This window comes from Cotesia typhae, unplaced genomic scaffold (genome assembly GCF_013202065.1).
Source record: "Cotesia typhae breed Kobodo isofemale line unplaced genomic scaffold, CoteBio_Ctyphae scaffold_152, whole genome shotgun sequence".
Taxonomy (NCBI): Eukaryota; Metazoa; Arthropoda; class Insecta; order Hymenoptera; family Braconidae; genus Cotesia; species Cotesia typhae.
Window position 1 is genome coordinate 1158410 of NW_027423776.1, and position 16914 is coordinate 1175323.

At 27.6% G+C, this 16914-nt stretch overlaps 2 long non-coding RNA genes across 4 annotated transcripts; both read left to right on the forward strand.

The window, feature by feature from the left end:
- The first annotated feature begins 5324 nt into the window (after positions 1-5324).
- On the forward strand, positions 5325-6657 carry LOC141535835 (uncharacterized). The gene is made up of 3 exons (XR_012480652.1): positions 5325-5763; positions 5938-6055; positions 6159-6657. It is a non-coding gene; the product is annotated as an uncharacterized LOC141535835 (long non-coding RNA).
- Positions 6658-11408: 4751 nt separating this feature from the next.
- On the forward strand, positions 11409-13369 carry LOC141535703 (uncharacterized). Of its 3 annotated transcripts, none has more exons than XR_012480633.1 (4): positions 11409-11423; positions 11683-12080; positions 12144-12375; positions 13119-13369. It is a non-coding gene; the product is annotated as an uncharacterized LOC141535703 (long non-coding RNA). The 3 variants fall into 3 exon arrangements; XR_012480632.1 differs by lacking the exon at positions 11409-11423 and adding an exon at positions 11593-11607; XR_012480631.1 differs by lacking the exon at positions 11409-11423 and having other exon boundaries at positions 11485-12080.
- Positions 13370-16914: the final 3545 nt, after the last annotated feature.

Here is a 16914-nt window from a genome sequence, read left to right on the forward strand (position 1 = left end):
TTCCTAAACATTATGTTATTCTTCAGCTTGCAAATTACAGCCAAAAGATCTGACTTTATCCCTTTCAATCCGTTATTAAAAAGTTGATGTAACGTTTTCATTATTGTCACTTTTCGTTGCTATGGTGACCACTTTAGCAACGGTTACCATCGCAACAGTTACTACACTATAAAAAGTTTTTGGACTCGGTGTAGTGTAAATGAGTCGATGTTACAATTTTCGTGTGAAAATTATACCAAATACGGTGTTAAATTTAGGCGGTGTGAATTGAATATTTTTACACCGTCGACCGTGTAAATGTATAATTCACGATAATTTTGTGTTCAGTAATTAAATATTACTGCTCTACAGCTAAAAAATTTATGATTATCTCTAATTGTTAAATTTGTGAAAATATTGATAAATTAAATTGTCGATAATAAAAATTTTGACAGAAGCGCGCAACGCACGTTCGATTTTCTAGTACTATAAATTCTTTTATTTTTTTCATATATTCTGTATCTACTATAGCATAGTTAACCAGAAATTGTTCTTTTTTCTGCGTCATATTTCTTGTTCTTTTAACATCTTCTTCCACTCCGGAATACCAACTTTCTTAATTCCATGTTCTTGCATTAACATTTCCCACAATAATGACTTTTCCCTGTCCTGACTCTTCCTTTCCGTTTTTTAATAGTTATTAATAATTAGTCTAACAATATTTCTTTTCATTTAGGTTTCTTCGAACATTATCTCCGAAATTCAGTGTTTACTCATGGTATGCATGAAAATATCATTTTTAAACACCTTGGCTCTTTGGAACGTTACATTTCAAAATTCATTGCTAAATTTAAAGGCAATACAATTAAAACCAAAACTGAAAAAGCTGTCAAAGAACCAACCCCACCGCTAAGATCAAATCATGATTCTGAAGATGAAGGGGAGATCCAAATTAATAACGGTGTTGATGGAGAAATGGACGATTTGAACGAAGAGCCAGATTCGGAGGACTCGACTGCATTTATTATTGATGAATCATGAAGAATCATGATATTTGTTTACTTTTATTTACTTTTATTTATTGTTATGCAATACATTATTTAAAAACAAATTTTATTTTTGTAATACCGCCAATTTTAGTTTTTGCAATAATTTATGTAACATTAGTTGTAAGAAAATATAATTTAAAAAAAAAAGAAAATATTTAAATCTGTTGACCTTAGAGGCTATCCCTGCAATTTCCTATTGCTCTTAAGATTCTTATTAAATTTTAGATCTACAGGAACTGTATTTGAAGAATATTAATTTTTTGACAATTATCACTCCCGCACACCTATGTGATAGAGAAATTTCGTAAGATCCAATTAGAGATGATTTTCATATTATAAATAAAAGGTTCCAACAAAACTTTGAGTCCATAAAAACTATTGTTTGGCTATGAAAGATTTTCATAGTAAACGCCCCCAATCCCTTTTGAGGTTGAAATTTGATAAAATTCATTCTTAGCTGAACTTGACATCATACACGATGGTTCTAGACAACAATATATATATATTGGGTTGACTGGGAAGCTGTCATTCTGGGGAGTGTGAGATGCACGGTTCGAATTTTTGGACGAGCAATTTTTTTTATAGCCTTCTGATTTTACCTGACACGTTTATTTTCCACGTATTATGCGGCCTAATTATTTTTTCCGGGGTTTCATTCTTTACAAAAATAAGAATAAATTACAGATCATAAAAGTTTCAATTATATTGAATACTTTTAAATTGTATTTTAGCATTGAAAAGTATTAAAGACATCCAAGAATGAATCTTTTTCAATACTTTTGAATTTCACTTTTTAATTGAAAAGTATTGAAACGATAAAAATTTAGTCCCATTCAATACTTTTGAATTCCATTTTAGAATTAAAAAGTATTAAAGACATCCAAGAATGAATCTTGTTCAATACTTTTTAATTCCATTATAAGATATTAGAAAGTATTCAAATAATTGAAGTTTCAATTCCATTCAATATTTTTCAAAATCTCTGTGTGGATTGAAAAGAATTGAAAAAATTTTCAATACTTTTCAATCAATATTTTTAATCAGGGTATTTAATGTTATGAGCTAATAAGTTTTGATGATCGATCGGTAGAGCCGTATAGAATTTATTTCAAAAATACCACTTAGAAAAAAATTCTTTTTAGTTCAGTACAGCCCTTTCGAATGGTGCCCATCGCGATTAAACGGGCGTGCAACTTCTTGTTTGTTAGGCTTATTAATAAAGGAAATTACGTATTTTCTTTATTATTATATAATTAACCATATTTTAATACTTATACCGCCGGCAAACAGTTAATTGCGATTATTTTCCCCGAAAATATAATGGTCACCCGTTTAAAAATAAACAGGCGTGCAATTTCTAGATTGTTCGGTTAATTAAGGAAGAAAATTATTTTTTTTCTTCTTTATTATTCTATAATCAATCATTTTCAATAATAATACCCCCAGTTATCTGATCATTGCAATTTTTTGGCCTGTGAATAGAACGGTCACCCGTTGAAAAATAAACGGGCGTGCAATTTCTAGTTTGTTCGATTAATTAAGAAAGAAAAATTTTTTTTATCATTTATTATTATATATTCAATCATTTTTAATAACAATCCCCCCAGTCATCTAATCATTGCAATTTTATTGCGCGTGAATGGAACGGTCACCCGCTTAAGAATAAACAGGCGTGCAATTTCTAGTTTGTTAGGTTAATTAATAAAAAAAACTATTTTTTTTTCTTCTTTATTATTATGTAATGAATCATTCTCAATAATAATCCCCCAAGTTATCTGATCATTGCAAATGTTTTAGCTGCGAACGGAACGGACACCCGTTTAAAAATAAACGGCCGTGCAATTTCTTGTTTGTTAGGTTAATTAATAAAGAAAACAATTTCTTTCCTTCTTTATTATTATATAATTAATCATTTTTAACAATAATCCCCCCAGTTATCTGATCATTGCAATTTTATTTCCCGTGAATAGAACGGCCACCCGTTTTAAAATAAACGCACGTGCAATTTCGAGTTTCTCCGATTGATTAAAAAAAAATTATTTTTTTTCTTCAGTATTATTATATAATTAATCATTTTCAATAATAATCCCCACAGTAATCTAATCATTACCATTTTTTTGCCCGTAAATAGAAGAGTCACCCGTTCGAAAATAAAAGGGCGTGCGATTTTTGTTTGATAGGTTAATTAATGAAAAAATTATCCTTTTTTTTTTCTTTATTATTATGTAATTAATCACTTCAAATAAGAATACCCCCGTTATCTGATCATTGCAATTATTTTCTGCGCGTAGAGAACGGTCACCCGTTCAGAATTGAACGGGTGAGCAATTTCTTCTTTGTTAGGTTAATCAATGAAGAAAATTATTTTCTTTTCTTCTTCATTATTGTATAATTAATAATTTTTAACATTAATCTTCCCAGTGAACTGATCATTGCAATTATTTCAGCAGCGAATAGCACGGACACCCGTTTACAAATAAACGGGCATGCAATTTCTTCTTTGTTAGGTTAATCAATGAAGAAAATTATTTCTTTCCTTCTTTATTAATATATAATTAATCATTTTGAACAATAATCCCCCAGTTATCTGATCATTGCAATTTTATTTCCCGTGAATAGAACGGTCACCCGTTCAAAGATAAATAAAAAAAAAAAAATTAATTTTTTTTTCTGTATTATCATATAATTGATAATTATTACCAATAATCCCCTCAGTTTTCTAATATTGCAAATTTTTTGCCCGTGAATAGAACGGTCACTCGTTTAAAATATACGGGCGTGCAATTTCTTGTTTGTTAAGTAAATCAATGAAGAAAACGATTTCATTTCTTCTTTATTGTTATATAATTAATGACTTTCAACAATAATCTCTCCAGTTATCTGATCATTGCAATTATTTTTCCGTGATTAGAACGGTAACCCGTTTAACAATAAACGAGCATGTACTTTCTTGTTTGTACGGTTAATTAATGAAGAAAATTATTTTTTTCCTTCTTTATTATTATATAATTTATTATTTTGAACAATAATCCCCCCAGGTATTTGATCGTGGCGCTTTTATTGCCCGTCAATAGAACAGTTACCCGTTTAAGGATAAACGGGCGTGCAATTACTAGTTTGTTCGTTAATTTAGAAAGAAAATTATTTTTTTTTCTTTATTATTATATAATCAATAATTTTTAATAATAATCCTCCCAGTTATCTGATTATTTGAATTTTTTTGCCCGTAAATAGAAGAGTCACTCGTTTAAAAATAAACGGGCATGCAATTTCTTGTTCGTTAGATTTCTTTATGGAGAAAATTATTTTTTTTCTTCTTCATTATTGTATAATTAATCATTTTCAATAATAATCCTTCAAGTTATCTGATCATTGCAATTATTTTAGCTGCGAATGGAACGGTCACCCGTTTAAAAATAAACGGGCGTGCAATTTCTAGTTTGTTCGGTTAATTAAGGAAGAAAATTATTTTTTTTTCTCCTTTATTATTATATAATCAATCATTTTCAATAATAATCCCCCTAGTTATCTGATCGTTGCAATTTTTTTGCCCGTGAATAGAATGTTCACCCGTTCAAAATTAAACGGACGTGCAATTTTTTGTTTACTAGTCGAAATAATTGAGACAATTATTTTTTTTCTTGATTATTTTTATATAATTAATCATATTCAATACTTATACCCCGAGCAAACCGATCATTGCAATTATTTTTTCCGCGAACATAATGGCCACCCGTTTAAAAATGAACGGGCGTGCAATTTCTTTAGCGTATGGTTAATCAATTAAGAAAATTATTCCTTTTCTGGTTTATGATTATACAATTAATTATTTTTAATATTAATTCCCCTACAAATCGGATTATTGCAATTATTTTCCTTGCGGTCACTCGTTTAAAATTATATGGGCTGGCAATCGTTGGTTATTACGTATTATTATTATTTAAATAATTTTCTTTTATAGTTTTTAATTTATAATTATTTATTTCTAGTTATAATCGCCTTAGCCAGCTGATTATTGTTATTATTATTTTTAACAATATCAAAATCACCCGTGCGAATTTTAACGGGTACGTTATACTCTCGTTGCAACGCAAAGTCATTTTATTAAATCTTACGGGTGCTTTGCGGCTCCTTTTTAATACTCTTATCGCCATCTATCGTTCACCCGCGCAACTGTATTACCCACCGTTTTGGATGGTAAATGATTTGTCGGGATTTTGGACCACAAAAAAATTGGCATAGAGTCACAAAGACAGAATAAAATAAATAAATGCTCCTAATTGCTCATTAATTGCTCAATTCATATCAAAAATTGCTCACCCTGTAAATTAATTAATTAATTTATTATTAATTATTATAAATACAAAATATTGTTTTGCCTTTAGTACGTGAACCAATGGAACTTTCGATTATTTTTTGTTTTCAATAAATTGCTCACTTTTTGTTCATTTGAATTTTGTGCTTTATCTTATTTATTTTCTTTTAATTATCGTTAATTAATGAAACATAATTTTTATGCTTATTTAATAATTACGACATGGTGACGTCACAGCAAGATATATTATACACATTCGCACCAACAAATGTAAGGCGCAGGCGCACTGAGAGAAAGAAAAAATATAAAGTTAAGTTGGTATAATTGAAGAGGATATATATGAAGTGATTTTTTCGGTATTAACCTAACAGGATAGCAAGAAAAATAAATTTAATTGTTTACAATGTATAAACAAAATAGGTAAATATTTTGTATATTACTATTTATATTAGTAAAATGAATGTATAAGAATTAATTTTTTTTTCAGTTCTTTTTTAATGGCCAAAAAAATAATTAAGTTTTGTTTTAAGTGAGGTAATTAATTAAATTTATGTCTTACATTTTAACATTAATATTATTATTTACTTCATATAGGATAACCCTCGGTCTGGACTTACAATAAGTGCACCAAATAAATTATACCGGATAGCAAATGTATGAGTAAATTACACTCATAAGTTAACTTTCACAATTTGTCATTCCTACAAATAACGTAAGTATTACTAGAAATACAATAATTCAAAAGATTTATTTAAAAAATAATTTTTATTTTCGTATTCAAAACATCTATGCACTTATTGCTGAAACTAAAATAGAGACTGAAGCTGATAAAAATTTGAGACTACATTAGTAGAGGATAAATCTACATGAACACTACTTAAAACTGAAGAAATTTTTAAAGCTGAAAAGATATTCGAAGAAGTTAAATAATCAGCTCCCGCTATTAAGACTAAGACTAAACAAGTTGAAGAATAATCTGCTGTCGAAGAAGTCAAACTAAATTGGCGACTTTAAATCTGAAAAAGTAACTCAATAACAGAAACAGTTGTCGCAATCGCTGAACAAGTTAAGATTACGAAAACGAAGCACAGAAATAGCATCAACGAAGAGGCTAAGCAAAATTGTGGTGACGAATGTTCAACAGATAAATAGTCTATGAAAGTCAAGATTGACATCATTGCAGTGGATGGTGCTTTTGAGCCTGAAGTTGTTGCACCAGTACCAGTTAGTTGCTGCGACACTTAAATAATCTCGCCTCATGAACTACTTTTACGGTAAAATATAATAACTCAAAAAAAAAAAAAAATATAATAATCATACATAACTCAATGTCCCTTAGTCAATATTTAATATTACAAAAAAAAAAGTTTATAAGTTTAATAATGTTCAAATCCCAAATCAATGACATTAGCTCTTGAAATAAATAATTTATGTGCTTGAGTACCAGATGAATAGCAATTTAATTTTTACTATTAGACATTTCTTTTAATTGAAATAGCAAAATATAAGATTTTAATAAAAAAATTTTTTCTATTGTTCGTTTATCAATAATCTTGTAACTATTGTATTTATCAATCTGCAATTAATCATTTCAATGAATAATTAATTGTCTTGGGTAAAAATCGGCCTATTTCAGTCTGTTGTTTTTTTCTAATGGACGAAAAAATTACATCAATATTTAATTTGATCGACCTTTTTGCAATGGGTGATGAATTATTTTCTGTTAAAAAAACTCAGGGCTAAGTATTTTTTAAATCTAATTTTTTATTTCACATTTGATAAAAAAAAAAATAAAATAAATTAAACTTTTTATTCCTCTACGATTGTTAAGCAGCTCTATTTCGTCTAATTAATCATGTAAGTATTGAATAGGTTCGCGATGATTATTTTTTACACTCGACTAACAAAGTGTGTGAACACTGTGTGTGGTGGTTGAATTTGGTTGCTTTAATTATTTTCATCCATGCTCTATGAATTTTAGTAGAAAAAATTGACTGCTATCGTACGATAGAAAGGATTTTATTAATTAAATTTTTAATTGCTGCAACACAAGCTTTTCACAATTACTTATCTTTTATATTATTGATTATTTAGTATGTCAACAGCTTTTCCCGGGAAAAAATGATCAGACCTGATCAGACATGAACAGGCATGAGTCTTCAGCCCTGATCAGACATGAAAAATGACCATGCCTGATCAGGCATGAATTGACCTGATCAGGCCTGATCAGACATGGTCAGGTCTGAAAACCCATTACTATTTTTAATTAATTATTTTGCTTAATTTTATGGTTGTAGTACTTGATAGAGTCGTACGCAATTCTCTATAATAAAATAAAATAAAAAAAAAAATAATTACATATTATTGTAAGGATGTAACACCAGCGGTCAACCATCCAACTACCAACCATGCTCAATGCTGTTTAACTCTGGTGTTATCCGTTTGCCTTGAATTTCCCGCCTGCTGTGCTGCTATATTAGATGTAACAATTCTATGAAGTACATAGAGTATCGAATAAGTTTATGATAAATATAATGTTAAAATTGGTTTTATAATATATTTTGATAGTCCTAATTTATTTATGTAACCGAATCTCATTATAATATCACATTTATTTAAATAATATAATAAGTAATGATTTTCATATTAGGCAGGAGCAGAGCAGACCATAACATCCCATAGAAAATGTAATAAATTTTTTTATTTCAAAATTATTTAAATAAACGTAATGTTAAAAATAATTTTGCACTTTTTGTGATGACCAAAAATTTTTTTCGTCAAAGAAAAATTTTTATCATATCTCTGACTATAGTCAGAGAGGAACAGTCATAAACAGGCATGGTCAGACATGAATAGACATGAACAGGTATGAACAGGCCTGAGCGTATTTAACACTTCAGACATGAACAGGCATGGACAGGTCTGATCAGGCATGGAGAGGTCTGATCAGGCATGGACAGGCCTGAACGTATTTAACACTTTAGACATGAACAGACATGAGCAGGCATGGATAGGTCTGGTCAGGCATGGACAGGCCTGATCAGGCCTGAGCGTATTTAGTACTCCAGATATGAGCAGGCATGAACAGAACTGATCAGGCCTGGTCATACATGAACAGGCATGATCAGGTCTAATTTCAGGCCTGATCATACATGAACAGGCATGGTCAGGTCTGATCATTTTTTCCCGGGTTATTATCATCTTTTAGTATAAAAAAAATTTGATTCTGTAAACATGATACCGGAAGTCAATTATTTCAATAAATAATTATTAAATACCAAACAACGAGTATTATGTTTTGAATGTCATGATAAATTAAGACTATTTCAAGTGGTATATATTTTTAATAAATAAAAATCAGTAACTCGTTGAGCAAAGCTGTTTTTTTTTTATCATTAAACGATTAGAATTATTATTTGCATATTTATATTAGTATTAAAAGTGCGTAAATGTAACTGTTAGTAAAAAATAACGATAATAATAATAATATTATTATTATTATATCACTACTACTATTTTATGCATGAATAGTTTTCTTAAAAAGATCAATCATCTTATTTTAAGTCTTGGAGCTGCATAGATGTCAAAAACTTTTGAGACTTTGTAAAATGCACTTATAAAACATTCTTCGTATTAGTGTTATTTCAGTGACTATTCGATAGTCGTAAATTGTGCTTTTCAGGTAAATTTACCTGAAGAACTTAATAAAATTTATTCTTTATACTTGCAGCATTTTTTTAATTAAATCAAAAAAGAATTGATTAGTTTTTCAATTACACTGATGAATATTTATTAAAATTTTTTCTTAATAAGAAGTCAGTCCCTCTAATTTCTGTGACGACGGAAGAACAGTAGAAGAAACCATAATTGCTTAAAATATTTTAGTTTTGCCAAATACAAAACTTTCTTTAACAATGTTGCGTTAAACTCTGTGAAAGTGTGATAATTCATCGTTGCTGTAATGTTCAAATTAAAAAATTAAGATAATTGTTAAATAAAAATTTTTCACGAAATTTTATTTATTTTTGAATCCTCATGATTCAATGAAAATAATCGTATTCCAAAAATATTATTTATATGTTTGGAGAAACAGACTTTAATCAATATTTTGGTTTTGTTATTATTACATAATGTAGAATGATAATGAATATTACAAACGGGCTAATCGAAGCGTCTTCAATAAATAGAATATAAAAATAAATTTCATGATGTATTATTAAATAAAAAAAAATATATAATATATTTAAACTCTAAAAGTAAAGTTTTTAGGAACACACAACTGACAGTATCACCGGTAAATTATTTAATTATTTCTAATGATATACTTAATAGTTTTTATTTTAACTAATCATTCGGAAAAAAATTATAACAATCAAGCATTTAGTTATTTGAATTTCGATAGATAAATATAAATTTATTTACATTTTTTTCATGATTTGTTATAAAAATATGTCAAGAGAACATCACATATCTGCTGTTACAGCTTTAAGTGATGCGGCTTTAAAGTTATATCATTAATAATTTCAGAGCTATTAATAACTTATAGTAAATAATTAAATAGTGTTTCATTTTAAATTCTGTAATTATATAGTGTTATAATTATTTTTTTAAATTAATTAATTCGATATTATAACATCAACGAATTACTTCTATTTGATGATTCAATTTATCGATGGTTATATGTAGCTCTTATCGAAATTCTAGTCTTCTAGACCTATTAAGATTATTAAATATTAACTTTTTTTGCTATTCATCAGTTAAATTAATAAAACAAAAAAGAAACAAATAAGTAGGGTAAATAAAATAAATTGATTAAATTTTATTGCATGTAGTGATTTTTTTTAACATAAATATTTTTCATAATTGAAAATGTTCACTGTAATTATTTACTATAAAGTAAACAAATTTAATTGCTCAACCCATATATTATGAACAACTTGGGTTTATTAAAATTCACTTATTTTTATTATTAAAACTACTGTGATTGCACAAGATACATAATCTAATAAAGAACATACATTTTACGTTTTAATTTCTTTTTCTGTTAAAAATTTTTTTTAATAATTATGGTAAAAGCTCTATAAAATTGCTGTAGTTCTATCTCAATTTTCTCACAAAAAACTAACAAGAGCAAGTTTCGAATGTTTATTATTAATGTTGATGTATTTAATTAGTCATCAAATCACATTGTCATTGAGACTCATACTCGATTACAAATTAATTATTCGCATTAAATCTACTCTTCGAAATGTGCAATTGAAAGTTCTAGTGAACACCGTAATCATAAATGTAATTTTACATATATATACTCTCAATTTATATACTTAGTCACAAGAATGAATTAATGTCGTAAAATTATATTTGTGATAGTTACTGTTGATCAATTCTATGATCTAACTTTTATTTTGAATCAATCCAAAATATGGCATTGAAAATACAAGAAATCAAAAAATTTATACATTTCTTTTTAAATTTTTTTAAGAAAAAAATGATAAAAAAATTTCACATGTGGATATTTTCATAAATTATTTTTTTTTATTTTCTTGCGATTAATTTGTTCTTTAAATAAAATAAAAATTTGTTAGACATCGACTTGTTTCAGTATAGGTAATAGAAAAAACCGACATATATAAGTTTGATAGAACATTAATTAACATTTTAAAAATTGTTTATTAAAAATATACTGCTTCTATACAGTATTTAAATTATCCAACGTTATGATTTACATGATTTACACCTTTAGACATTTTCTATGTTTATAGATGGTCGTGTTGCATGTTACGCTAGAAATATCCATTGTCCGTATGTTATCCTCACAAGCACATTTCAAACGTTAAATGTGAACGCACTCATAATCATCCACATTGTTAAATTACATTCTGAAATTTTAGCTGATAAATAACCAAATAACTTACTAGATAATTACCAGATATTTGTCTAGATGGTTTTCTACCGTTGTAAAGCACAATCGGTTTCATTAATTAATGTCTGGTATACTATATAGTATATACTAAACCAGCATTTTGTAAAGGATAGTATAGAGGGCCAACTTTAGTACACCAGGCGTAACGATAGCGATTGTACAAATGAATTAAAATAATTATTTGACTTTATTTAAAGAAGGAAGGATAAAAATTAAGATATTATGCATATCGATTAAAATGAATAATCCTTTCTTTTAATAAACATATCTATGACCTTAGGGTGCATTCGTCTTGGATGCTAAGTACAAGACGCACAAACTATAGATTAAGCGTGCTGAAAGTGTGTTAAGCGCCAAATGCAAATGTAGCCTAAGTGTTATCAGTTTATTATATAATATATATAACTATTGTTTAGATCGATGATAGTCAGTAAATTGTAAATAAATAAAGCAAACTTTGTCGGATGCAGTCGAAAAATATTATAAACTATTCGAAAAGAAGAAATATGTTTTAATTACCAAAGATTATTTTGATGCGATTGTCAAATTTGGACTCTAATATTAGCAAATAAAGTGTTGGATAAGTATTTTTTCTTTCATTATTCTTATTATAAATATAATAATCCTCAAAATAGTCTATTTATTATTTGCAGTATCAATCAAAAGGAGACAAGATTCTGTGAAGCATGCAGTTAATTATAAACATAGTTATCATTTGTTAGTAAGAACCTTCAGTACGATTTTAAGGTATTAAAAATTGGGTACTCGTAAGTATTTATACAATGAATTGTATAAATAAACATTAATTAAATTGGTAAGTTCATAGCATTTTATGACACTTTTCAAAATAAATAAATAGAAATTCAAAATATTTTAGACTGAATGAAATCGTCCTACTGCCCGTTTAATCGATTTCAAACAAGTGGTTCTTGAGAGTCTTGAGTAACTCTCCATGAAATTCTTTAATGTATAATTCCAATGGCTGTTGATGGTACTAAAAAAAAATGAAAAAATGAACGATAAAAAAACAGTGAAATTAATACATGAAAATGTTGATGATAGGGACACAGTAATATTTAACCTAACTACTTTTACTCAGAGGATTACTGGTAAGCATAGATTAAAACTATTTAAATAAATTAACCGGATTAAAAGTTAATTTGTACATTATATCATTTATCAATCATAAAAGTCATTATTGAAGCTACCTCTGCGTTTCAAAATATTCATTAAAAAAAATTATCGTCTTTAATTACATAATCGTACAAATTGTAATGATGTATATAAGTTTTATCAATTTTGAATAGATTATTGTAGAATATAAATACCAATTTATTGTTTTGAGTTCAATTAGTTTTATTAATTAATAATACCATTCATAAAATTTTACAATAAGACGTATAATAATGTGGAAATTCTAACATTCGGTAGTTTAGTACGTAAAATATGTGGAGTATCTTGCAAGTCATTAAACTTAGTCCATTTGTTTTGAATTGTACGCGTAAAAGCCACAAAATGTCCGATGCCTTTCGGTATTGCCGATGGTTCATATTCAATAACTCCAGTTAGCAAATATTTTTTATTTTGAATATTAATTGTTATAGGAATTTCCCGTAAATTAGTATTTAATAACTTTTCTCCTGATGAACATTGTGCTTCATAAAAATGATCTAAATTTAACAATAAATACGAATCAATTTCCAGTTTACGACCGGTCACAATTTTTTACACTTTTTACAATAAAATGTTTCTTTTTCGATATCATTCAAAACACTTTCCTCTAAATAATCAAAACCATTATCCCATACTAATTTAGCATTATCGTTTAATGTTGATAATTTTTTTGTTTCAGAAGATGCACATTTTACACAATCTCGCCGTTCAGTGATAGATTCATAATTTCTCAGCAAATTTGGAATTAGTTCATTGACATCACATACACAGTTAATAACATATTGTTCTGCATGGAATATTCTTCTTAATAGATTAAATCTTTTACTGTAAAAGTCTGGAGTAGCACTAACCTGCGCGCATAACTGTAGGATTTTTATAAATTGCGAATGATTTTTTTGATTGTCAATAAAATTTTGAAAACTTTTGAAATTTAAATAGGCAAAAGACAAAATTTCTACTATACTATCAAATGAACAAGTATTTTTAAGGGATAATTTTACATTACCAACTTTTTGAGGTGCACATCTGCTACCATTTTCAATCATTTTTCTTTTTTTAGTAATTTTAGACTTCATGGAAACTGCATTTTGGTGGATTAATGTTGCTCCTGGTAAAGGATTAACATATTTTCCTCTCTTAACTGGCTTATATGAATCACTGTTTGAGATATATTCTGTTCATATGAAAAATTTGACAATGATACTGGGGTAGAATGAAATTTTGGTTCAGACCAATTTAAACTATTATTAACTTTGGTACTAATTTCTTTACTGAAACTCAAATTAATATTTGTTGATAATTTTAAAGCATCTTCACTACACTCATCAACGGAAGAATCGATAACAACAACAGTAGACTTTGGTTCCAAATCTGATGACATACTTACATTTGGTAAAATAATTTCTTTAGATGATTCGGATTCATGTAACATTTCTCTTTCTTCAGCATTATTTTTAAACTGTTTTAATTTCTCCTCTATAGTATTCAGAGAAATTTCCGAAAATGTATCCTCGGTGATATTTAATTCAAGAGTTTCATGAAGTTTATTTTTATTCCTCCAATTTTCTTCACAGTTTAGCATGTTGTTGTCTGTCACTTTTTTGTATTATTTGATACTTTTTGAATCATCTGTTGTTTCTCATACGCAGCTCTTCCTTCGATCATTCTTGTAGAAATTGTTTTGACATGTTCGACTAAAAATATATCTGCGCGAGTAGGCTGGTGACCTTCTAAAACATTATCTTTGATGTATTTAAAATAGTTCTCAGAACGGGACGAAGTGGCAATATGATTTTTGATTCATAATGTTTTCGCATTACGTTTGTCCAAGCCGGAAATTGCTTGAATAATTTAATTAGTTTTTTTAATATTGCTACTAAATAATAAGGATTAAAATCGACAAACCTTACAGAATTATCAGAATTGATATTGCTCTGAGAGTTTTTACAATTTTATCAATATAATTTGATAATTGAGAATCATCAGTTGAACTTGAAGCCTCAGAATCATCGTCTTCTAGATCCTCATCATGGCAAAATAAGTGGGTATCGCAGGACTTTTCTTTCTCACAACTACTACTGTTTTTAATGGTTTTATAATCAATAGCTGTATCGTCAAAACTAAAAGTTTCCAACTTTTTCAATATCCATTGAATATCGTTTTTGCACCCATATTCATTTTGACAGATGTTCAATAAAGTTTTCATTAGTCTTTCAATATCTGAAAAATTTTCGAGTGTGCTCATTAAGCCGATAGCTCTCAGATAAAAATCTTTAACTATAAATTTTGTTGATGAAAAACATTCGTCCATTGATACGTTGTGAATCAAATGGGCTATATCAATCCTTAAATATAATTGTGGCAAAGTTTCAGTTTTTTTAATTAAAAACTTGAAAGAGTTAGATAAATATTGTTTATAACTCAGGTTACAAAAAGCTAAACATATCGCATTTTGTAGAGCTGCAGACATATCCGTTACTACATCCAGAGGTATTCGAATTTTTGATGAAATTCACTCGAGAAGCCAAAATGTCAAGATTTTTGTGTCATGTCTCTCGGATAACATCTGACAAATCGGGACGATTAAATTGTTAATATATGTAACAATTTGATATAAAAATATTGGACTCTGATGACTATCTTCAGCAAATGGTATTTTTCGAACGACACTTCCAGTGGCATCTAAGGAAACTATCGGGTTAAGTTTAATTAGATCATTATATAAATCAATTTGCTGCGGAGTCCAGTACATAATGAAAAATTTATCGTATCCCACTTGTTTAATAACATTAACAAATTCTGAATTATTATGTTTCAAATGTTTTAACGAATCAAATAAGCTTCCTTGGATACCAAGTCGGATTTTCTTCCCTTCATGACGTATCTGATTAAGAACAGGTGCATTTGGAATTATTGGTGCTGCTTGTTCGCCATACTTTTGATATGTTTCTATGAGCTTTCTTTTGTACTGGTTTCTTTTTTGCAGTTCTAAATCTTTTGCAAATTGACGCCTTTGTTCTCCAGCAATACGCAGTTTTTTAGAATGGGGAATTTTTAAAGTATTGGTTGTATGTATTAGCATGGACACATTTTCATCGTCACTGAAATTAAAAATACACTCTCCAAGAATAGCTGCATGACATAATTTTTCAGTGCATGAACCAGAAATTTTAAGTATAAATTTATCAATGTTATTTTTATTTTCTAGGTGGAGAACTGATTGTTGAGAAAATTTAAATGCGCAAGGTAATTTTTGTGAAATATATATTAATTTTGTAACGATAGATGTCCAACCGTTTTTTAATGCCAAATATTTTTTATTATTGCAATCGATTTTCTCGATTGGTTTAATTTTTAACCATTCTTCTTTAGTAAAAGTTATATTAAAACTTATATACTTTTCTTGAGTTTCCATACTTTCAACCGATTCATTTTGTACATGAAAAATATCTTTCTTATGATCAGTCTTTGAAAAATTTAAACCACGCTCCTTTAGATATCGCTCAAAAATATTATTGCGGTTTTGTGTGACCTCAATATATAAAGCAATTGGAGTTTTCAAGTATTTTCCAGAAGCTAACTTCCAAATTTTACAAATATCTGACCAAACCGGATCACGTCTTGATTTGATTTTACCATTATCAGAACAAATTTCAAAATTTACCACTCTATTTAAAACTTCAACAAACGGTACAGCTGCCCAACTCGTCATTATAAAATATTATAGTTTAATTATAAATTATTTAAATGAATAGACATATATTAGAATGTACAGAAGATAGCTTTTATTTATTAAATGGCAACATAAAACAGTTATATGATTATTATTGCAATTTCGATTGTCATTTGTTTTAGCATGAAATACTAATTAGAGCGGGAAATAAAAGTAGTTTAAAAATAACGCTTACAATAATTAAATTATACAATGTTAACTTTTCTTATTAATCAATATATTTTTTATTAAAAAATAATAATTATAAAACATAAAGCGCGATGCATTTTTTATACTTATGAAAAATAATAATAATACTTTGATGATATAAATCATAATAATCACTTTTAAAAATAAATACAATAATATAAATTGTGTTTTATTTTTCATTTAATTGTTGCTTAGAATCATTTTAACTTTTTTTTATGGGATATATACTTTTATTTTTCAATTCTATATTAATAAAATATAAACCAATTATTTTTTTTCTTTTATATATTATTGAAATAATAAATTATATGAGTGATTCGATGCCCATCAAAGTATTTTCGTGATGAAAATATTATTTAAAAAAAATTTTTTTAAAACATGCATTACTTCTTTTTTATAGTTTTATTTAATTCTGATAAGTAATTTTTTTGAAAAGAAATATTTTCTTCTTTTCCTGTAAAACTGAACAAGTCTTAATAACTCTTTGAGAAATTCCGAAATTGCAGGGAAAATTTGACTTTTGAAGAGTATTGCAGAGTTTTGAAGACTTATT